The sequence below is a fragment of the Mustela lutreola genome, chromosome 18 (assembly GCF_030435805.1).
Source record: "Mustela lutreola isolate mMusLut2 chromosome 18, mMusLut2.pri, whole genome shotgun sequence".
In the NCBI taxonomy this organism is placed as follows: domain Eukaryota; kingdom Metazoa; phylum Chordata; class Mammalia; order Carnivora; family Mustelidae; genus Mustela; species Mustela lutreola.
In genome coordinates this window covers 39,380,922-39,405,261 of record NC_081307.1, presented here as the reverse complement: position 1 = coordinate 39,405,261, position 24,340 = coordinate 39,380,922, and the positions used below count along the sequence as shown (strand labels likewise).

The window sequence follows — 24,340 nt, the reverse complement described above, 5'->3', positions numbered from 1 at the left end:
TGGGGTTGCAGCTTGGCCAACGTCTTCATTTCAGACTTACAAGATCCTGAGCAGAGACCCCAGCCTCGCCAGGCCAGCCTTCAGACGCAGAGAGAGCATGAGATGAAGAGGGAGGAGCTGTGAGCTGCTGAGTGTGTGGGGTGCACTGCTGGGAGCTGTGAGCTGCTGAGTGTGTGGGGTGCACTGCCGGGCAGTGACCCTGAATGCCGGCCCCATGCTAATCTGAGTGAGCGGTTCCTCTCTTCACCAGGACTTACAATGTGGACTCAGCATTTCCTGGAGCACAGGGTAACTTTCCTGGAGGTTTTCAGGACATCTGGGAAGACACCCGTACCCTCCTCCCCATCCCCCCGCCTACCCCTGTACTCCAAGCCCCCTTTACAGGACCCGTAAAGTAGTCTTTATTCCTCAAAGGCAGACCAGTTTCTCTCCCTTTGCTGCAATTTTACACAAATCCTGTACACACGAGTTTCAGCCTCTAACACAAACGGCATGAGGAAGTATTCCAAACAAACACAGAACTCATTCCAAGAATTTTTCTACTAGATTTTTTCCTAATGTAAAAATTCATAAAATAAAAGTAATAAAAATACCAGTGTGAGCACCTAGTGCGCGCCTTGTGCTGTGCTGGGGGTGGGGGTTGCATGTTCTCCATGACTGCTACAACTGCACGGCAAGGTGGGCTCCTTATTGACAGCCTTCTTCAAGTTACAGAGAGGTGGGGGGTGACCCCGGTGATCAGCGGCAGACGGTGACTGCCAGCAGGATTTGAACCCGGACCGTCTGGCTACAAAGCCCAAGATCTAATCACCATGCACATTCTTGCATGAGAACAATTACATGTGTCTGGCCTCAGGGCAAATATCCGCTGGCAGAAGGACATCATCACCCGTCTCCGTGGCCTGCCCGTCACGGTCTCAGTCCAGCTAGCAAGAATGGGAGCTCACGGCGGGTCCCCTGCAACAGCCGGGCTGTAATCGAGTGCCGGAGCTTTAGCAAGGTCAGCACATATCTGAGTCCCCAAATCCTTTCTCACAAGGTGTTGGCGATGCTGGAAAAGTGACCAAGTCTCTCTACTTCCTACTTTTCCCATGCGGACAAGGGAATTCCTGGGGTTCATGCCTGTGGGATTCCTCTGAGGACCGACTGCGAGTTCTGGCACGAAGGGAACGTTCGTGAGTGCTACCTGGGACCATGCTCGCTACCACGGCACCAGCTTCTGGCTGTGGGGACCTGAGACGGCTCAGACACGCACACAGACAAGGCAGCTTTGCTTCTCACATCTAGAAGCATCAGTATAAATCCTAAACGAGTTGAGTTCATCAGTCTGTGCGTACGATGTGTATCTGCATTCATTTTATCCGATTTGCTTACGACATACTTGAAGGGGCAGCTTCTGGCCTCGTTCTACATAAACACGTGAGGGAGGTTCTGGAACCCCATCCCTCAGGAGTGTGCCAGAGGGAACTCGAAGAATGTGCACAGGGACAGAAGACACGGCCACCTGCACGCCACGGGACGTGGAGGGGAGTCTCTGGTATGGGACTGGGGGTTACCTCATCTCCCTGTGGGACAGCTACCAACAGGAGGAATGGCTTTGGCTTATAGTAGAAACTCAATAAATGGCGTTTGTCATCTTCATAACACCTAGTACGGAGAAGAGCTGTGAAGTGGAAGTGTGAACTGTCACCACCATCTAGTGGCAGTGGTCAGAAATGTAGTCGCTGAGGAATGAAAAAAAAGAAATAGTTTACCCTTAGAGCATGTTCCCTTCCCTGGTTACATGCAAGACAAGCCGTGACGCCTCAAGGTGCCCCGTATCTAACGGACCCACAGCCCGCTTCGGCAGCCGAAATGCTAGCAGCTACGTGCCCTCCACGGGGAGCTGGGAAAGGCACCTGAACGTTGCCTGTGTTCTGTAGTGCAGATGAGAAGTCCAGGTTGAGAAAAGAAATCTGACTTAGCAGGAGCCAGGATTGAGCCAGGATGAGAACCCTCCCATGCAGCAATTAGGGAACAATGAGTTGAATTCTTTCTTTCTTATATGACTTGTGTTCCTACCACAGCTCTATGGTATTTTATTGTCCAGGGTGCTTGTCTTATACAACGCAACGTATCAGGCAATAATGCCATGTACTGTTCCCACCGCATTCCAGAAACTGACCAGGCATAATATATTAGTTAACTGCAGTGTAGAAAAAAATAAAATTAAATTAAATGATTTCCTCAGGAATTTAAGACAATGGTTCATAAATGTGTGGACAAACTCCTACGTATCAATCGTTCTTTGAAAAAACACTAATATTTACCCATGTGTTTTCCGAAGGCTGTGCTGGGACAATGACATCACGATGCCTGTTGCATTTGCTTTCATGACATTTATGGAGCAACTTTTTCACACACATTCAGGCTGATTTACAACATCACACACATTCAGGCTGATTTACAACACTTTATGTTTGCACAGATCATGTATCACCTCACACATTATCAAGAATCAAAACATTTTTAACTACCCAGTGGTAGCTGGAAATCGTAGGGCAGGAAATCAGAGACACTCAACCCGTTAAAGATGTCTCGTCCAGTAGCCCTTGGCCCAAACTTGGCCGGATAGCACAGAATCAATAAACGCTTTTTAATTAATTCAACAACCTCCTCTCCCATATTTCATCATTGATGTTCCTTTAACTTTTCCTGAATATACAAGAATGAGCATTTCTTCCATTAAAGCTGTTTATTTACTAAGGCTAATGATGTGGTCTGACATGTAGCATACCCTTGTGAGAGTAAAGTTTATGAGACACTGTGTTAAGTACTTTTCATACTTAGGAAGCAAAACTGGTGGCCACAGGCCTCCATCCTACCTGCACGGTTTACAAAGCAGAGAGTTTCAAGTTCTGAACCAACAGTTGGAAATGAGGATTATCCATGAAATTCTAGATTTACAACATTCCTTGAAATCTTAGCAGATGGGTTCAGCAGAGCCTGTGAACCATTCCCACGTGGCAACCGCCAACTGGAAGCCAGTATAAGAGCCCACCTGGGATGGCACGTGTGGTCACCTTGCCTCTGGTCTCCAACACCCAGCACAGGTACACAGCCCCGTCCGATGCTGTCAGCCTGCCCTCATCCCCTCTAGCGATACAGCAAAGCCTGCAACAATCCATCACGCCGGTACCCAGGCCTTCAGCAGCCCTGGGAGCTCTCTGACTACACTTTCCACAGCCACCAGCACTGGGAACCTTGTGGTCTTTCTCCCAGAATGCGACAGTGACCTCCACTGCTGCCTTGCCCACACCTGGTTCTGCACACAGTAGTCACAGAAGTCTCCTTAAGGTTCCAAACTAATCGAAGGACACCCCTTCCAGAAATGCCATAGCAGTTTCTTCTTTCAATTAGGATAAAACCCAAACACACACAGCCTGAAAGGCAGATGTCCGTTCTGCCATCACTGAGCGGCTTCTTAGAAACGTTACCCCAGCCTGTGGCTAACAATGTGTCTTTCCCTCCAACGTGCCCACCTCTTCTGCTTTAGGGCTTCCTGACATTCTCACCTGCAGTGACCCACCAGCCACCACCTGTTCATTAACCTTCCACTCTTTCTCCCAGGAGACCTCTCCCAGAAGACAGCACGGCTCCTTCCCTTTGCTTGATCCCTGGTTTTATCTTCTTCTTCTTTTTTTTTTTTTTAAAGATTTTTATTTATTTATTTGACAGATCAGAAGCAGTCAGAGAGGCAGGCAGAGAGAGAAGGAAGCAGGGTCCCCGCTGAGCAGAGAGCCCAATGCGGGGCTCAATCCCAGGATCCAGAGACCATGACCTGAGCCGAAGGCAGAGGCTTTAACCCACTGAGCCACCCAGGCGCCCCCCCCCCGCAACCCCGGTTTTATCTTCTTGACAAAACGTGTATGTCTTCCCCGCTGGGTTAGCAGTTTTGATGACAGTGATATTTGTGTGTGTCCAAATCTCTATTTCAGTGCTGAAAGCAAGGCAGAGGTCGCAGCAAGAGGGCCACACGTAGGCATCGCGTGAGCGGCCCCTGCGCAGACGTTCACCATACACACACCAGGCCAAGGATGGCTCTGAGGTCATGTAACTTGCTCATGGACTGAATTCAAAAAGCTCTGCAGAACCCCAAATTCTCAAAACTGCTCCTTTCACTGTCCCTCACCATTGGGTGATCTTGTCACACACTTATAAAACAAATAAAGCATGGAATTGTGATGTAAAATTAAAGGTTGTACCATTCTGAGAAAAAGAGTCTCTGGCCCTTTCTTTATTACAAAAGAAAAGGGAAAGAAAATCCCTATAGAACATGATGGAAAACTCAAGTTGTGCCAAGCTGCCTTGAGAACCCAGGGGACACTTTTCCCTAACCAAACCATGACGAAGTGGTCTCCTTTAGCCAGCCCCAAGCACGCCGTGCTCTGGTGGTAACAGTCCTGGTCTGTGCACTTTGTCGCTAGCCCGAGACGCTGTCTCCTGAACCCCCTTCCCGGCATCGGACACAGAAGAGTGCCGTGTCCTAGTCCTCCCCGTCGCACACCGCACAGAGTTTCCTTCCACAGGGACTCTGCCCGGGTTTGACTCATCTGTGAACTTGTGTGCTGCAGACAGAGGTTCCCCACCTGGAAATGAAGCTGAATCGCAGGCAGCCCAATGCCAGCTTAGTCTTGAGAAAAATGTCTTGCCCCAATGTTTCAGGCTTATTAGACCTGAACTGTAACCAACATCTCCTGATCTAACTTACACACAAAGCAAGTCTCTCATTTGGCAACACAGTAGAGGGAGTTAATTAAAGTTGGTACTAACAGTTTTTGTTATAAATACCTAGGGCATTTGCCTCACATCAATGCTCTACACCAAACCTCCTTGAAAACAAAAGGTCTTATTTTTAGATACAACTTAACATCAATTTTTAAAGTTCAAATTTGTTCCTAATCATCTACTTCTGTATTTGTGCACGCATATTATTTATTTTACTTTATTCTACATCGTTTATAAGAAGATGAAGTGGACTTTTTTATTCCCTATGGAAATCCCTTTGGAGTTACCTTATTATGAAGCACTTCAATCCTAAGAGCTCTGATTGACCTTAACGTCCATACTTAGCTCTGACTGGTCAACTAGTATTTGTCAGGTACTGTCCCGAGTTCTTTAGTATTATTTATTTCTCACTTCTGTTCAGCTTTATTGAGGTATATTTGGCACACAAATTCTACACATAATCAATGAACACAAGTTATGAGTTCGGCCCCACGCATACACTCATGTTACTACGGCCGCGATCGAGGTCATGGACGTTTCCATCACTTCCGATATCCTTGCGCCCACCTCCCCTTCTTTGCAAGAAAAACACTTAACATGAGATCCTCGTAATAAATTTTTAAGTTCCCAATATCTTGTCATTAACTACGGGAACTGTGATACACCGCAGATCGCAGAGACATACTCATCTTTATACCCATTGGACAAGAACTGTGCGTGGCCCCCTGCCCCGAGTCCATGATAATCACCATCAAATGGTCTTCTCTACTCTGACTATTTTAGGGGCCTCAATTAGGAGGCATCATGCATCATTCACAGGAGCCGAGATATGGAAAGGACCCAAAGTGCACAGGCCGATGAATGGCTCCTTTTCTAAAGAGGACACCGTCTGTCCATGCAACAAACTATTATCAGCCTGAAAAGAGAAGGAAATCCTGCCATTTGCAACAACACGGAGGGACCTGGAAGACGTCCTGTTTAGTATGTCAGCTGCTTCCGTTCCTCAGCAGTATGTTTCCCCGACCACGCTGAGGGTAAGTGTTGCATTCTGACTTCATCCCACAAACACTTGTGAGCATCCGCTATCTTCCAAACAAGGCTCTCGGACTGGCTGTAAAACAGTGAATGAAACAGAGCCCCTGCCTCACTTGCCGTCTAGTGCTGTGTCAGAAGCAACAAACAAGTCAGTGACAGTCTGCATGTCCCACGGTGGCAGTAGCAGGGAGAAACACCCATCTGGGGTACTGGGGATTGAAGAGAGGACGGCGTCTGCCCCCAGACAAGGCTGCACACAGATCTACAGCACGTGGCAGAGAGGCTGCACATACCTGAGAGATCATCCGACAGAGAAGGCAAAAACATGGAGACAGAGTGTGCTTGACATGTTTGAGAAACTACGAGGACACTGCAGAGGGCAATGTCGAGCGGGAGCAGCAGGACCCAGGGTGATGGGGAAGATTTATGCAGAGCCTTGAAGAGCCATTCGGACTTCTGATTTTTTCCAGAGACAGGGGACAAGCTGCTGGAGGCTTCTGAGTGGAGAAGTGACGTACAGTAGCTTTAAAAAGAATCACTACAGTTTGTGTGGTGAGAATGGACTGCACAAGGGCAAGACCAGAAGTAAGAAGCTCAGTCAGGAGAGAACTGCAGTAATTCAGACAAGACATGACGGCTGCTGAGGCCTCTGTTGTGATTAAGAGTAGAGGTGGTGGAAAGTCGGATTCTGTCTAGGATGGGCAGACTATACAGAGAGAGGATATACATGGGTAGAGGTAAATGTGGAGTATGAGAGATAATGCAGAGTTAGAAATAACTATGAAGTGTTTTAGCTTAAGGAGCTGAAAGAGAAAAATTACCAAGAAGATGGTAGGGACAGGTTTTGGAGAGAATATCTAGGTCTATTTTGGACATGTTATGTTTGAAATGTCTACTGAACACGTAAATGGAGATGTCAAGTAGACAATCAGATGTATGCATGCGGAGTTCAGAGGAGGAACCTGACTAGAGACATTTTCAGAAAAGGTCAACCTTAGTATTTCAAGCTACAAGATAGAGTGAATATCAATGGGAAAAAGAGCAGACCCTGAGATGTCCAATATTCAAGGGTTAGGGACACTAAGTGGCATCGGTAAAGACACTGAGGCAAGAGTGGCCAGAGAGAACCAACAAGTGGTGTCCAAGTCAGCAGTGAAGGCAGTGTTCATAGAGGAAGCATGATTGGCTGTGTCAAGTGCAATGGACAGATCAAGGTGTACACCTGAGTGTGGACCAGCAAATCTCACTTTGGCCATGGACTGTGACCTGCCCAGACCTAGTTTGGTGCAGTGCGGGGGAAGGGCAGAAGCTTAATTCAACTGGGCTCAAAAAAGACCAGGGAAGGGTTGGATATAGGTAATGCAACCAATGATTAAAATAATTTTGTTTTGTTTTTCCCTAAAGAAAAAGAAACAATTTCAAGAAGGGGATGTCCATAAATGTACTAGTCCAAGATGTCCTAGTTTTTAAAATATAAATGCGGATATCGTTCTGAATCAGTATCACTTTATATGTAATCTGGAGGTGTTTAAAATATCCGACTTCTCTCCTCCTTGTGTCAACTCGACTCCTCCTTATTTATTAGTCCTTTTCCTCTCTCAGGGAGGTTTTCAAGGTGGTCTAAAGTCGATTTCAATAAATGAATAAATAGTTAATTTCAATACATATTATTCTGTGAATACGACTTTGTCTAACACCTTAAATTTTAACAAATCCTAGTAAACTACCTCTCACTTGTTACTTATACTAGATGATAGTGAACGGCCCCATTCCTAGCACATGGTAGCAGATGAAATACTGCATATGTGTATGTGTACATATTGCTAATATTTATGCATTTTTAATTTTTATTTATTTATTTAGTCATTTGAGAGAGAGAAAGTGGGGGTGGGGGCAGTGGTGAGAGACAGAGAGAGTCTTAATCAGACTTTGCTGAGTGCAGAGCCCAACCCAGGGCTCTATCTCATTACCTAAGCTGAAACCAAGAGTCACAGCTTAACCCACTGTGCCATCCAAGCACCCCGTGTGCTTTTTTACTTTAATGAGGAAGCTGGTCTTAAGGATTTTCAAGTTCCCTTTGTCCTTAATAGTCTACATCTATTAAGTAAAATTATAGTGTCCCCCTCCCGCCCCGATATTTAAGAATCCTTTCACAAAGAAAAACCTTTGAAACATAAATAACTATTTTTATCAGAAAAATATAGTCTCATGAATTAACAAATCAAAATGGATTAGCTTTACATCCAACAATGTAAATTTTTTTAAATTTTATTTATTTATATGACAGACAGAGATCTCAAGTAGGCAGAGAGACAGGCAGAGAGAGAGAGGGAAGCAGGCTGCCTGCTGAGCAGAGAACCTGATACAGGGCCCGATTCCAGGACCCTGGGATCATAACTTGAGCTGAAGGCAGAGGTTTAACCCACTGAGCCACCCAAGTGTCCCTGAACGATGTAATATTTAAATCATTCTGGCAGTGGAGACTACATAGGGACACCTGGGTGGCTCAGCTGGTTAAGCAGCTGCCTTCGGCTCAGGTCATGACCCCAGCGTCCTGGGATCGAGTCCCACATCGGGCTCCTTGCTCCGCAAGGAGCCTGATTCTCCCTCTGACTCTGCCTGCCTCTCTGCCTGTGCTCGCTCTTGCTCGCTCTCTCTCTGACAAATAAATAAATAAAATCTTTAAAAAAAAAAAAAAAAGAGACTACATAGCTGCATTCCTTAATTAAAAAAAAATTCAACAATGGGGAGCTATTTTTTTTTAACATTTATTTATTTGAGAGAGAGAGAGAGACAGAGAAAGAGAGAGCACAAGCAGGGGAGAGGTAGAGGAAGAGGACTCCCAGCAGACTCCCCGCTGAGCTGGGAGCCCAATCAGGGCTTAATCCCAGAACCTGGAGAACATGACCTGAGCCAAATGCAGAAGCTTGACCATCTGAGCCACCCAGGTGCTCCTGGAGAGTTATTTATTTATTTTTTTAGATTTATTTATTTATTTTCAGCATAACAGTATTCATTGTTTTTGCACCACACCCAGTGCTCCATGCAATCCGTGCCCTCTCTAATACCCACCACCCGGTACCCCGACCTCCCACCCCCCGCCCCTTCAAACCCCTCAGATTGTTTTTCAGAGTCCATAGTCTGTCATGGTTCACCTCCCTTTCCAATTTCCCCCAACTCCCTTCTCCTCTCCATCTCCCCTTGTCCTCCATGCTATTTGTTATGCTCCACACATAAGTGAAACCATATGATAACTGATTTTTTTTTTAATTGAAAGATTTATTTATTTATTTGAGGCAGAGAGGGCATATGTGCTCACGAGTGGGAGGAGGGACAGAGATTCTTCAAGGAGATTCTCTTCTGAGTGTGGAATCCTACACACAGGACTCAATCTCATGACCTATGAGATGATGATCTGAGCTGAAACCAGGAGTCAAACACTTAATCTATTAAGCCACCTAGGTACCCCAACAATGGAGAGTTCTATAGAATGATAGTGTGTGTGTGTGTGTGTGTGTACATGTGCTTATCAGCTCAATATGGTGTTCTTTTATACATTTGGTGCATGCTTTTACCATATTTACTAAAATTGGAAGAATCGAGAAGACTAGCATGTTCCCTGAACAGGATGACATGCATACCCATGAAATGTTCATATTTTTTTCATTACAAAATAAGAGGCTTGATAAGAAACTACCAACCATTAAAAATGAAACAAACAAACAAAAACTCCTGGAGTTGAAATGTACAATAACTGAACCAAAGATTCGATAGTTTTGAAGTAGACCACCAGATAGAAGAAACAACCAGAAATTTGAATGACAGGACACTGGAAAGTACCCAATTAGAGGAACCAGAAGGAAAAAAAGAAAAAGAAAAGAAAAATGAAAAAGAGTAAAGAAAGTCTATGGAAACTATGGGACACAATAAAAAGAAAAATCACATGGAAATTATAGGGAAAATACCTCGAATAGCTAAAGGGATATTGAAAAAGAAAGCCAACGTTGGTGGCATCACAATCCCGGACTTCAAGCTCTATTACAAAGCTGTCATCATCAAGACAGCATGGTACTGGCACAAAAACAGACCCATAGATCAATGGAACAGAATAGAGAGCCCAGAAATAGACCCTCAACTCTATGGTCAACTAATCTTCGACAAAGCAGGAAAGAATGTCCAATGGAAAAAAGACAGCCTCTTCAATAAATGGTGCTGGGAAAATTGGACAGCCACATGCAGAAAAATGAAATTGGACCATTCCCTTACACCACACACAAAAATAGACTCAAAATGGATGAAGGACCTCAATGTGCGAAAGGAATCCATCAAAATCCTTGAGGAGAACACGGGCAGCAACCTCTTCGACCTCTGCCGCAGCAACATCTTCCTAGGAACAACGCAAAAGGCAAGGGAAGCAAGGGCAAAAATGAACTATTGGGATTTCATCAAGATCAAAAGCTTTTGCACAGCAAAGGAAACAGTTAACAAAATCAAAAGACAACTGACAGAATGGGAGAAGATATTTGCAAACGACATATCAGATAAAGGACTAGTGTCCAGAATCTATAAAGAACTTAGCAAACTCAACACCCAAAGAACAAATAATCCAATCAAGAAATGGGCAGAGGACATGAACAGACATTTCTGCAAAGAAGACATCCAGATGGCCAAAAGACACATGAAAAAGTGCTCCATATCACTCAGCATCAGGGAAATACAAATCAAAACCACAATGCGATATCACCTCACACCAGTCAGAATGGCTAAAATCAACAAGTCAGGAAATGACAGATGCTGGCGAGGATGCGGAGAAAGGGGAACCCTCCTATACTGTTGGTGGGAATGCAAGCTGGTGCAACCACTCTGGAAAACAGCATGGAGGTTCCTCAAAATGTTGAAAATAGAACTGCCCTATGACCCAGCAATTGCACTATTGGGTATTTACCCTAAAGATACAAACGTAGTGATCCAAAGGGGCACGTGTACTCGAATGTTTATAGCAGCAATGTCCACAATAGCCAAACTATGGAAAGAACCTAGATGTCCATCAACAGATGAATGGATCAAGAAGATGTGGTATATATACACAATGGAATACTATGCAGCCATCAAAAGAAATGAAATCTTGCCATTTGCGACAACATGGATGGAACTAGAGCGTATCATGCTTAGCGAAATAAGTCAAGCGGAGAAAGACAACTATCATATGATCTCCCTGATATGAGGAAGTGGAGATGCAACATGGGGGCTTAAGTGGGTAGGAGAAGAATAAATGAAAGAAGATGGGATTGGGAGGGAGACAAACCATAAGTGACTCTTAATCTCACAAAACAAACTGAAGGTTGCTGGGGGGAGGGAGGTTGGGAGAAGGGGGTGGGATTATGGACATTGGGGAGGGTATGTGCTTTGGTGAGTGCTGTGAAGTGTGTAAACCTGGTGATTCACAGACCTGTACCCCTGGGGATAAAAATATATGTTTATAAAAAAAAAAAAAAAAAGAGGATGGGCCAGAAAATAAATGTAGAGCAAGAATGGTCAAAAGCTTCCCGAACCTGAGGCGACAAATGGACATCTAGATCCATGAGGATCAATGGACCTCAAATAGGTTGAACCTGAATAAAGCTGCCCCAAGACACATTATAAGGACACTGTCAAAAGTCAGCAAGAGATGGGGTGCCTGGGTGGCTCAGTGGGTTAAAGCCTCTGCTTTTGGCTCATATCATGATCTCAGGGTCCTGGGATCAAGTCCCCCTCTCTCTCTGCCTGCCTCTCTGCCTACTTGTGATCTCTGTCTGTCAAATAAATAAATAAAATCTTAAAAAAAAAAAAAGTCAGCAAGAGAAAGGAGGGAAGTTACATACAAGGGAGATCCCATGAGAACAAACTGAGCCCAAAGTCATCAGAGGAAGGAAATAATAAAAAATATTGAGAGGGCAGAGATAAATTAAATAGAGGACAGGAAAACAATAGAAAAGATTAACTAAACTAGGAGTCAGTTCTTTGAAAAGATAAACTGAATGGATAAACAGCTAGGCTAACCAAAAAGAAAAAAGAAAAAAAAAACATAATGAACAAAATTACAAATGAAAGAGGAGAAATCACAACTGATACCACAAAATACATAAATACAAATGATCGTAAGACATTATTATGAACAATTTTCAGTAAGAAGCTGGAAAACCCCAAAGAAATGCAAAAATACACAGAATCTTACAACTTACAAGACTGAATCAGGAAGAAATAAAAGTCTTAACAGACTGGTATTAGTAAGGAGTCTGAATCAATAATCCAAAATCTCCCAACAAAGAAAAGACCAGGACCAGATGGCTTCACCGGTGAATTTCACCAATCATTTAAAGAAGAATTAACATCAATCTGTATGAAACTCTTCCAAAAAACTAAGGAAGAGAGAAAACTCTTAAACATATTTTATAAGGCCAACATTATCCTGATACCAAAACAAGAAAAGCATACTTCTAGAAAAGAAAACTAATTGGTCTTATATGTTCGGATAAAAAATTGTGCTTATTAAAAGCTGGTGGCATCACAATTCCAGACTTCAAGCTCTATTACAAAGCAGTCATCATCAAGACAGTATGGTACTGGCACAAAAACAAACACTGTTTTGTGTTTTTTAGATCAATGGAACAGAATAAAGAGCCCAGATATGGACCCTCAACTCTATGGTCAACTAATCTTCAACAAAGCAGGAAAGAATGTCCAATGGAAAAAAGACAGCCTCTTCAATAAATAGTCTTGGGAAAATTGGACAGCCACATGCAGAAAAATGAAACTGGACCATTTCCTTACACCACACATGAAAATAGATGGTTTCAAGATGGCTGAAAGACCTAAATGTGAGACAGGAATCCATCAAAATCCTAGAGAAGAATACAGGCAGCAACCTCTGTGACCACCACTGCAGCAGCTTCTTCCTAGAAACATTACCAAAGGCAAGGGAAGCAAGGGCAAAAATAAACTTTTGGGACTTCACCAAGATAAAAATGTTCTGTGCAGCAAAGGAAACAGCTGACAACACCAAAAGACAACTGACAGAATGGGAGAAGATATTTGCAAATGACAGGTCAGATAAAGGGCTAGTATCCAAAATCTATAAAGAATTTATCAAACTCAACACCCAAAGAACAAATAATCCAATCAAGAAATGGGAAGAAGATGTGAACAGACATTTCTCGGTAGAAGACATACAAATGGCTAATGGACACATAAAAAAATGCACATCACTCATCATCAGGGAAATACAAATCAAAACCACAATGAGATACCACCTCACACTAGTCAGAATGGCTAAAATTAACAAGACAGGAAAAAAAAACAGATGTTGGTGAGGATGTGGAAAAAGGGGAACCATCCTACACTGTTGGTGGGAATGCAAACTGGTGCAGACACTATAGAAAACAGTATGGAGGTTCCACAAAAGGTTGAAAATAGAGCTACGCTACAACCCAGCAATTGTACCACTGGGTATTTACTCCAAAGATATAAATGTAGTGATTTGAAGGGGCACATGCACCCCAACATTTATAGCAGCAATATCCACAATAGCCAAACTATGGAAAGGGCTAGATGTCAACTGACAGGGAATGGATAAAGATGTGAGACAGACAGACAGACACACACACACACACACACACACACACACAGGAATACTACTCGGCCATCAAAAATGAAATCTTGCCATTTGCAACGACATGGATGGAACTAGAGTGTGTTATGGTAATCAAAATAAGGCAATCAGAGAAAGACAAATATCATATGATCTCATTGATATGGGGAATTTAAGGAAGATTGTAGGGGAAGAAAGGAAAAAATAAAACAAGACAAAATCAGAGAGGGAGAGAAACCATGAGAGACTCTTAAACACAGGAAACAAACTGAGGGTTGCTGGATTGGAGGGGGTAGGGGAATGGGGTAACGGGGTGATGGACACTAAGGAGGGCACATGATGGAATGAGCACTGAGTGTTCTATAAGATGATGAATCCCTGACCTCTACCTCTGAAACTAATAATACATTACGTGTTAATTGAATTTAAAACTTTTTAAAAATTTCTTATTAGATAATCTTGTTTTCTGATTAAAATACAGATAGTCTCAGATTTTAATGGTTTTCGATTCAATATGCGACCATAAATTAGCCTCTAGAAAGTTGGATTTAATTTTTCCATAGAAGCGACACTCCGCTCTGGCTGGGTTCCTGGACTAGTCCTCTCAGGGCACTGCAATTCACACACAACTTACTATGCACACTAGAACCATGCAGTATTCTCGACAGTGCTTCCTACACTGCACACTGTTTCTCCTGGAAAACCCACTCCCTAGTTTTAATGGGAAATGCCTCAAGAATTTCAACTCCCGGGGAGCAATCCATTATCTTCCCCTAACCTTCCATATTTGTACCAGTGTTCTATTATGAATAAGGGGCTTTATTTGCTGTTAAGGAGCACAGTAGACTCAGAAACAAAAGACTGATGGAATTCTGCAATCAGTGGCTGGGAAACCTAGTTCCAGGCAGCAGAGCAGGAGCTCTGTTTTATGGCTGCCGAAACAGTAGTTCTGTGCCAGGCGATGCCAGGAGAAACCTCATACTTCTGCTGCAGCATAAACATATTCCATAGCATCTAATTATTTTCTTTTTACAAAGTCGTTTAGGTGCACTCATAGAACGGTATAAAGAAATGATCCCCCCTCCTTCCTCCCCTGAAGCTTCCTATTAGTTTCACCTCCTAAGTAACTCTCAAATCTGCATCTTCCTTTTGACTCTCACTTAATTCAGGTGAATCACCAACATATCTGTTCAATACCAGGGTTTCCTTAATGGCAACCACAGGAGGGGGTTTTGTGAAAGACCGCTCTTCTGAACTTTCCCTACTACAGGATGCTACTGCTCAGGGGGACGGGCCCTGAATGAGAGACCCAGCAGTGACCCTGTCCAGCAGGTACCCCAGACGAGGGCAGAGTAAGACGGTCTTCGTTCAGTTGAATCTATTCTTGGTTTCTGCCGCGAGGCTGGGAGGCTGCTGATGAACAGGGAGCCGCATGGACGGTGTCCCCTTCTCCCCGAATCACCTCCCCAAACTCCCCTTAACAAGCTGCTGAGCGGCTCATAAAGGTAGATAAGACCCACTTTGTAATAAATTATTAAGACGAAAGTTTCATTGTGAACAAGTTTTTACGCACCATCACCCAACTGGCCTCATCAAACGTTGATGTTGCTGCATGTATTTAAAGGGTGGATTGTGCAGACTGACAGGTAAATGGTACGGTGAAGGTTTTCTGTTTTCCCTATCTGCTCATCTTAGTTATGGGTGATGCCCTGTAGTTTTATATTTTATTGCGACTGATTTCACGGGCGCACATCTGATGGACCAAAGTGGCAATTTCTGAAGATGAGCTGGGAAGTAGAAGAGGAATTTTCTCGGTGTCGAGACAATTCAGATAAGGTTAGTGATAAAGAATTACAATCTTTTGAATCATTTCACTGCACTAATGTGGCATGAAACACAAGAGGAATTTCGTCTTTAGAACGAAAGCCGCATGCCATGGGGATTGCGTGAGGAATCGTAGCTGTTCCATTCACTGCGCAAGTGGAGAGCAACTTACAAACAAAGCACTGGCTTCGGCAAAACCGAAGACACTTAACGGCAAATCACAGCTACTCAGTGTGTAATGGTGCCGACTGTTTCACAGCGACTGAAGCTCAGAGTAAAGTTTCTGCTGTGAAGCCAAAAGTCACGTTGGTGGAAAGGCTCAGGAAGCAAGTTACTTAGTAGCAGAATTTATTGGCCGGAGAAGGCAAAGTCAAATACTTGGTAAAACCTTAGTAACACGGCATGAAAAATTATCGTGAGTACACACTGAGAATTCCAAGATAGGACGCAGTGTGAGGGGCTGGACTGATCGCCCAGCACATTGAGGGCATGTCCCTGATACGGAGAGAACCTTCTAGAAACAGCTTCTCCACAAAGTAAACAGTCAAAGATCTAACCGGAAATAAAAATGGTGGTAACATTTAAGAAAAATTTTCTGCGATACGTAGGTGCTTTAAAAAGGCAAAGACCAAGACGTATGTAAATACTTGCTCTCCTGTCCAGAAACAAAAGATCTTGGAGAAACAGTGTGAGTGTCTGGCCAGGTGACACCGGTCCATTGTGGACCTCACAGGAGGATTTGCCTCCACTGCTGACACAAACAACAACCGAAAACAAACACACAAAACCCTCATGTTTTCATGACATTCTAATTGTTCACAGTGAGGTATGTGGTAAAAAGCTTTTGGACAATGCTACCAAAAATCATGAACTTTGTAAGATAGAGACAAGTTTCAGAATCTTGCGAGACTGTGGACACGTAGACACAGAGCATTAGGGATGACGAGAGGGCTGCAGAAATGAGTGTTTTCAGTCATTTTTCATCAAGTGAATCTGCTAAATAGCTTTCCTCAGCCCCATGGAGAAAGTGACTAGGTTTTAAGTAATATTACTGAAGTTAAAAGAAAACGGGAACATTGGAGAAACTATGTTGCAAAGGAAAATTCTGAACTGTTTCCAGGGCCTGCTTGGGTTTAGGACAGGGACAGCTATCAAACACCTCCTGTCTTTTTCAAAACTTCTTGGAAGAAGTGTGGGGTACCTTCCCCTGTTCACAGAAGTGGGCAGCTGGAGGAGGAACCCGCTCTCCGGATCTTCTGTTCAGCTGCAGAGCTGGACTTTGAGGGAAGGGGACCAATGTTGTGACTGTGGTCTGGCACCATTACCCCTGCCCAAGTTCTTGGGGTCTAAGAAAGAGGATTATCCAGCTCCGTCTAAGAAAGAAGACAGTCCATGGGTGCAACGTGAGTTTCTTCCATGCGAGAGCAATGTTGTTTTCAGGGATCAGGACTGAAGACAGAAACTCTCCTTTCAGTAAAAAATGAAATCCACGTGTGCTTAGATAAGTTCTAAACTGAGAACATAATACTGTGCAACAAAAAAGCACAATTTTCATACAGAAGAGATATATTTAATTTTGTTTGTACTTATAAAGGTCCTACTTCTTAGGTATGTATAGATTTATAAGAAAGCAAGAGGCCAACAGTTGCAGATAATATTTTTCAATTGTTACGCATATGTTTATGTCTGATCATATCATGCAGTGGGAAAATTTTTTTTAATCTTGTATTAAATTGTACTTTAGGCTCCATTTCTATTCTTACTGATTTACGGTTTAGATAGCAACTTTAGTATTTCACATGATTAATGACCTTGAGTTTGTGATTAATATAATTTAACTTAAATATATTTACTACCTTTATTTAAGTCAATCTCACTGAGCCTATCTTGCTGAAAGAAAGAAAAAATTCTATTTTGTCTTAAACAAGTTATTTAACAGAAATATATTATGTTTTTCTTATAGGTTTACAATACCTAATATTTAAAATAATAATAAAAGAAAATATTAAGTTCAAGAAATGAAAACAAAACTCTTGTCCATTTTCTTTTATAGAGTTGGACAAAAAGTCATTTCTTTTTGTTTTTTTCTTAAAAAAAAAACAGAAAATGACTATGCCAAAGGCTATAGGGTCACACACCATGTCTTGTTAGCATCCCACAGAAGAAATTTGCCATAGGACTGTGGTCTATTGGAAAAGGGCACGTGAAAATAAATAAATAAATAAATAATAAGAGTAGTTCATGTTACAGAATTATAAATAAATAAATAAATGGAACGATTGAGGAAAAGAAGGAAAACGGTTTCACACTCTGTCCAGCAGGCGGCCCCTCAGGAGCAGGGCGCGACGCTGGCAAGGACGAAGGGACGCACCGAGCCAGTGGCCCGTGCGACGGTGAGCCGCGGACACCTGCCGTCGCGGCGCACCTCCACCCGGGCGCAGTCAGGGGACGGCGTGGCACCGGCGTCCTGCAGCTGGACGTCGCCTCCAGCTCTCGTCCCGGGAGAGACCAAGAAAGGCTGCTTGAGCCACGTCACTGTCCCTCGCACCGCGCGCCCGCCCTTCCCGACTCTCCACCACGTGAGCACGGACGTGATGCTCGGACACGAGCCTGGTGCAGGTGTGTCCAGGCTCAGCATTCCCTTCCAGCTCCTGACCCTTCAGAGTGAAGGCCGCTCCTGCTAGGACGGCAGGCATGCGCTCCACGGCCTGGCTCAGTGGGCCCCGGCGAGTGCCTCCCTCCCGGGAGCACCGACCCCGTGATCACTGGGCCACATTCCTGCATGTTCCAGCCTATGTCCTCTCTTGAATATCTGCTCTTGTGGACCTGACCCCGTGTCCCGAACCCGTGCTGCCTCCCCCTTCTGGGAGAGATGTGATGTGCTGGTACCCTCCCCTGCTTCTCCCTCTGCAGGCCGCCCACCACAGCCTGCACATGGCGGCAGATGTCTGCCTACGTGTCCAGTTCCCCTCTAGACCACAGGTCTGCAGGCTGCAGTCCACACACCACATCCGCCGTGCCAGGTCCCGTCTGGCCTCCACAGCAATGGTTTCTTTATTCTTTAAAGTTGTGGGAGAAATGCAACGCAAACATGGCAGAGACAGCATGGCCTACAGAGCCTACAAGGTATATTATGTCACCTTGAGGGGGAAAGGTTTGATAACCCCTGTTCTAGGTCCTGCGGTCTCTGACGGCAGGAGCCAGGCCTTGCTGTACCCGGGTCTGACACGTCACGGAAGTATAATAAATGTGGACCGAGCACATAAATACGGGGGCAAGGGCATCCCCCGAAAGTAGGCGAGCAGGAAATGAGCGTATTTCTTCCAGGTGGGTAGAGGGAGTTGATACGTGTGCTCCTGATAATACGTAAATGCTCACATTCTTACATTTCGCTATAACTTTCCTCATGGGTGACTGGAAAGATTCCGGGTAAAAGCCTGGGAGAAAGAGAACGGGAATGAAGGCTCCAGGGAGACGGTGAGGAGCACGACTGTCCCCGGCTGCTCAGGCCCGAAGCCTGGGGTCACATTTCGTTCTGCGCAAACTCAATCACCAGCAAATCTTCTGTCTCTTCCATAAAATGGGTCCAAAATCTGGCCACTCAGCACTTCGGCCCTCATGCTCATTCCGGCCACACCGGCCTTTCTGTTCCTCCTCAGTCATGCCCAAATCCCCCCCGCACAGCGCTCTGACTTTACCTACACTAACCTCCCGTCTCCGCTCCCCCACCCCCACATCTCCCTGGGCTCAGCTCAGGACAGTCCCCCCTGCAGGCCCATCAGCACATCACACCTAACGTCCATGACCTTGACCACAGCAACCTCTATCCCTCTGCTCCGGTTTTGGGGTCATTTACTTGTTTGTTTGCTGTTTGTGGCACCCCTTAGCACCTGCCGAGCATGCTGTGACCCTAGGCCCTAGAGAGCTGACATGCGGACACTCCAGGACCGTCGTACATAATCGAGGAGCAAATAAACAGAGAAACAGGGAACACACGTTATGTGCGCAGATGTCGCAAATCTGCTTTCTTTGTTAGAAGGGAGTGTAGCATCACACCCCCAACTCCCTACTTACATCACTACTCACTTCTCAGTGTGAACAAAACGAGACCTGTGTCCCAGAATGCTCCAGCCACCTGTCTGTCCCAACAAGCCTGGGTCTCAGGTCAGCACCTGTCTCACTCTGCTTCTCGAGCTGAGGCAGCGTTGGAGAGCGGTTGAAGAGGGACACTTTCAGTCCTTGTGACTCAGCTTTAAGAAAAAACATTAATAATAGAACCTACGACATAGAATATGTAAGGATTCGGTGAAATAATGAACATAATTTATTTCTTTTTCTAAAACCAGCTAATTTTTCAAGCAATATTAGCAGATATCTTCTGGCACTTTCTGTATTATAGCATCTCTCACCTGCTCCCATCCTTGAGATACTTGGAAATTTGAAAGGATGAGTATATATTTTGAGTCAAAATACATATTAAAATCTGTAAAATTCAATGCATCTGAAAGCTGATTGGCTGCAAGCTTCGGGGAGACCCAGTGGGCACGCAGTCCTGGGTGCACTCCCTGAAACGACAGAACCGCCCTCTGGGAGCCTGGGAGAACACAACAGACTTTACAGGATACGGAGCTTCCTATCATGACTTCTGTATTGTAAATCCTTTCTCAGGTTTGTTTCATAAAGGTATAAAAAGGGTTTTTTCGATGACATATTTTGCTATTCATAGATCAGTTGGATATTAAACTACAGTGTGGTTTGTGAACTGTGTATAGATGTGACTGATGACAAGAATTACTCACTCTAGGGCATCACACGCCCTCTGCACTCAAGCCCACGGCCAGCTCGGACAGAAGACTGTCCGCTGCATGAACATGCGTACTGTGATGCAGGTACCTCACGCCATCTTGCTTCCCCAAACCCGGACTTGGTTTCTGATCCTTAAGGGTGAGGCTAGCCACTGCTGGAACAGAAGCCTTCCCTAATCCCACAGTGACAGTGACAGCCCAAGCTTAGAATGAGGAAGACAGCTCATGGCAAAGGTCTGAAGACAAGGATGGGAATTTTGTGGACCCGTATTCTGAAGTGCTGGGAGGAATAGGGAAGCAATCATAAGCAGTTATGGAAAGAGGAGCCTTATGAGCACAGTGGCATCCTTTCAAACCTCCGAAAAACAGAGGTGCGGTTTCCGGAGGGAGGGCAGGGCTATCCCTTGGGAGAACAGCATTAGCGTTTGGAAGGAAGGACAGAGAATTATTGGAAACTTAAAAAAAAAAAAAATGTCTTGACGCAAAGCTTGAGATCTGAAATCAGCCCACAGACTTGTAGTTTTTGCATATTTTTGAATTCAAGAAACTTGTATCTCCACTACGTTTTGAACCAAGTAGTATATACCAAATTAAGGGGTTCTCAAAAATGTCTATTTATTTTTTATAAGATGTATTTATTTACTTGAGAGAGAGAGCAAACATGAGCCATGTGGGAAGGGTAGAGGGAGAGAACCTTGAAGCAGATTCTCTGCAGAGCAGGGAGCCTGACATAAGGACTTGATCCCACAACCCATGAGATCTCCACCTGACCCCAAACCAAGAGCCAGATGCTTAACTGACTGAGCTCCCCCGGCGCCCTCTAAAACGTCTTTTTAGAAAAAGCATTTTCAGGCAGTTCATTACAAAGATCCCTCTGAACTGTGGCAACTTCCCTTTGTCCATCAGAAAACTTCTCTACGTAGGCTGCAAACATCCTCAGAAGCGGTTTAACCTCAACACAACAAAAGGAAGTGGGGAGATATGTGGATACCAAGCATAAGGCATTTTCATAAGTTAAGAGGACTCAGAGCTGACACACACCTACAGATAGATCTATCCCGATGCGAGAATATTTACGTGCACAGACTCCACTCAGACAATCCACGGGTGCCCAATGACCTAGAGCATCAGACGATCTAAGTCATCTGTACTTTTGCTCCATAGGAGTGTAACATGCATGAAACGGATTCCACCTCATACACCGACACACAAGAATGGAATGTTTTTTATGAATTTTTAAAACCAATTTTATTTGCAACTAACAAATTATAAAAAATTACTTATTTCAATGGAAATGAATGATTGTCATTTCTTGAAGTTAGTGGAGGTGGAAGATGTATACTGTGTTGAAAGCCGCACAGAAGAGCGTTCTTATTTTGGAAGTCTACCTCATGTTGTAGACATTCCATTCACCATCTGTAATGTGAAGTGATATATTTTAGATTTATTTATTTACTTATTTGAGAGAGAAAGAGAGCACTGAGGAAGGGAAGAAGGAGAGAGAGAGAGTGTCAAAGACTCCCCACTGGTCACACATCCCTATGTAGGCACGGTGTTCAGTCTCACAACGCTGAGACCATGACCTGAGCCACAATCAAGAGTGAGATGCTTAACTGAATGAGCTACCCAGGCAGCACTGACTTGAAGTGATGTCAAAGACTGACACTGAAGAACTGAATGTATTCTAGTAATAGATATATATGACTCCTAAAACCAACCAGACAACCAGCCAACCAATGAACCAACCAACCAATAAATTATGGGAAGGAAAAAACAAAACAAAACTACTCTGAGTGCCTTTCATCAGTTAGTGTAAGGTCAGACTGAACGCAACGGGATCTTCATTTATGGATACGTGAGGACATACTTAAAGAGGCTCTGCACTCACACAGCAGACTCAGATCCACAGGCATACACCATCGCCACAAGCTTGCCGAAATATGAGTATACAAGTAACTTTCAGGGATTTTTATAATAATTTGGGAGGTCGTTCATTGCCTCTTTGGATAAACCACTTTATAAAACACAAACAATGTGACATGGATAGCTTATCCATAATCTAATCTTATATCTGCTCAGTGCCTTCATTTCTTTACTATTATGAGAACTTATCAGAGACACTAGATGCCTCAAAAACGACAACAGGACAGAGGGAGGATATATGGCAACCAAGACCAGAGGAAGCTAATGGGAAGGCAGGACTGACTGATACAGACTTGGACTAGTCAACACTTACACCGGACTTTAGGACCCATAACTGTCGTAATGATGGCCACTGCAGCACTGCTTATGAGAACAGCATTTTGGAAAGAACTGGAATATCTATTAACCTGGGATGACTGAACAAGTTTTAGTACACCCACACCTGCACGGACATCCTGAAGACCTTAATGTGGGTGAAGATGACATATAAATAAATAGATCTAGGGAGGTGTCCATGTCTTATGAAGTGAAAATAAGCAAAGGATTGCAGGACATTAATAATACGTGTGTATATAAAAATACATATATACATGTAAGATACATACATATGTGTGTACATATATGTTTGTGTGTAGGTATATAGGTAGACATATATAGATATATCTCCACAATTGTGCACACATATAGATACATGAATAATCAAATACCTATATTTATATAATTACAGAAAGGCAGATTTGGGGCAGAGAGTAGAATTTAATTTGTTCATATCTTAAATGTGAGAATTTGGATGATATATACTTTCTGTGTTTTATTTTATTTTTCAAAAAGAACTGAAATACACATTTATAATTCAGAATGATATCATGTGTATGTGTGTCTTCTTAAGGGTTATATGATGAATTCTTTACACTGTATCTCATTGCCATCTAGATCAGTGGTTTTCACAGACTACAGACAATACAGAAAGAGGACAGGCAAGAAGAAACCTTCAGGAGAACTGCAACTTAAGGCAGAAATGAGAATGATATTTTATTACAGAAGAACAATGAAAGGAAATGTCTGAAGAGAAGAAAGGCACATGAGGTGAAGGGAATGGAGAAAAAAATAATTTTTTATTAATCAAGATGAAGAATTCTGGAGATCAAATGTCTAGCACTGTGACTATAGTAATGATACTGTATTGTGTACTTGAAATTTGCCAAAAGGGTAGATCTTATTTGCTCTCATAATTAAGATAACTCAATTAACTTCATTTAAAAGAAAAGGTAACTATATGAGGGAATAAACATGTCACTCATCTTGATTATGGTAATCACAATGTTTACCTATATCAAAACATCACATTTTATGCCTTAAAACTATATAATTTTTTTGTCAAATATACCTCAATAAAACAGGAATAAAAAAACTGTAGAAATGCATACTATAACTGTGGATAAACAAATGTTAGCTATATAACATTAATATGTTGACTTTATGATTGTTGAATTTGTTATAATAAATTTCATTTTCAGTTCAATTCTGCCATGACAAGTTATAGCAACTTTATTCTAAAATGAAGCTGTGTCATAGGGAAGCTCTATTTTTAATTTCTTGAGGAATCTCCACACTGTTCTCCAAAGAGGCTGCACCAACTTGCATTCCCACCAACAGTGTCAGAGGGTTCCGCTTTCTCCACATCCTCTCCAACACATGTTGTTTCCTGTCTTGCTCATTTTGGCCATTCTAACTGGTGTAAGGTGATATCTCAATGTGGTTTTAATTTGAATCTCCCTGATGGCTAGTGATGATGAACACTTTTTCATGTGTCTGATAGCCATTTGTATGTCTTCATTGGAGAAGTGTCTGTTCATATCTTCTGCCCATTGTTTGATATGTTTGTCTGTTTTGTGTGTGTTGAGTTTGAGGAGTTCTTTGTAGATCCTGGATATCAACCTTTTGTCTGTACTGTCATTTACAAATATCTTCTCCCATTCCGTGGGTTACCTCTTTGTTTTCTTGACTGTTTCCTTTGCTGTGCAGAAGCTTTTGATTTTGATGAAGTCCCAAAAGTTCATTTTCGCTTTTGTTTCCTGTGCCTTTGGAGACATATCTTGAAGGAAGTTGCTGTGGCTGATATGAAAGAGATTACTGCCTATGTTCTCCTCTAGGATTCTGATGGATTCCTGTCTCACGTTGAGGTCTTTTATCCATTTTGAGTTTATCTTTGTGTACGGTGTAAGAGAATGGTCGAGTTTCATTCTTCTACATATAGCAGTTTTCTACTCATGCAGTTTTCCCAGCACCATTTATTAAAGAGACTGTCTTTTTTCCACTGTACCCTGCAATTGCACTCCTGGGTATTTACCCCAAAGAT

General features: G+C 43.4%; 1 protein-coding gene and 1 pseudogene across 2 annotated transcripts in view; one reads left to right on the top strand and one right to left on the bottom strand.

Annotated features, from left to right (window-relative positions):
* The window catches only part of CSMD1 (CUB and Sushi multiple domains 1), a 1,947,613-nt gene that overhangs the window by 507,874 nt on the left and 1,415,399 nt on the right, over positions 1-24,340 (bottom strand). The gene's annotated exons all lie outside the window — the stretch shown is intronic.
* LOC131820721 (U6 spliceosomal RNA) lies at positions 9,368-9,465 on the top strand (annotated as a pseudogene).